Here is a 695-nt window from a genome sequence, read left to right as displayed (position 1 = left end):
ACTTCCTGCTAGCAAAAACTCCCAGCCTGACTCAGAGACGTGCTCTCAAGATAGCCTTGGTCTTCCGACCCAACCACAAGGAGGGACGCCAAACTTGCATGTCAGCAACAGCTGAACAGGCAAGAATCAACTTCTCCCTGAGCTTGATCACACACGCACGACCACTGTCTCATGAACACTAACAACAACATTATTCATACCGTCAGTTGCACATTTGCATCTACCTGGGTACGTACGTGTTCACGGCCTTGCTGCTGCTGTGCCGTACGGCACCAAGCACAGCAATAAAGCACGCAGAAAGCCCATCTGCTGGGGACAGGGGGATGAGCTGGGCTCACGCCTAAGCACTGCTTACTGCAAAGGAAGGCACACCTACCTGGCAACGGCCACGCAGGATGCTCGACACACACTCACACACTGTTCTCCTGAGGCCCAACGCAATGGCGCAGCCACTCACACTCTGCTCCTCGACGGCCTGCAACACAAAAGTCACAAGCTGCAAATTCAATCCATCCAAGATGCCATCGGGCCTCCGTGCTCACGGCACTCGCACTCATGTCTTCGCACGATCAATCAGGCGTGTGCTTACCGAGTGAGCGCTGCTCACTGCCACCCAACAGGAGCAATCGACCCCTAACTGTCAAGTATGAACAGGAACCTATGCCTAACACTAAAAGACTACAAGTAACCTATGC

General features: G+C 53.5%; 1 protein-coding gene across 1 annotated transcript in view; it reads right to left on the bottom strand.

Moving 5' to 3' along the window:
* The window catches only part of LOC122191814 (protein MANBAL-like), a 2,267-nt gene that overhangs the window by 1,294 nt on the left and 278 nt on the right, over positions 1-695 (bottom strand). The window contains exon 2 of the mRNA XM_042892210.1: positions 377-689. The gene's annotated coding sequence lies outside the window, so the exon portion shown is untranslated. The remainder of the gene's footprint in view (positions 1-376; positions 690-695) is intronic.

This window comes from Lagopus leucura, unplaced genomic scaffold, assembly GCF_019238085.1.
Source record: "Lagopus leucura isolate 7727_CA_CO unplaced genomic scaffold, USGS_WTPT01 33716-0_obj-0_obj, whole genome shotgun sequence".
Classification (NCBI taxonomy): domain Eukaryota; kingdom Metazoa; phylum Chordata; class Aves; order Galliformes; family Phasianidae; genus Lagopus; species Lagopus leucura.
This window is presented reverse-complemented; position numbering and strand designations above follow the sequence as displayed.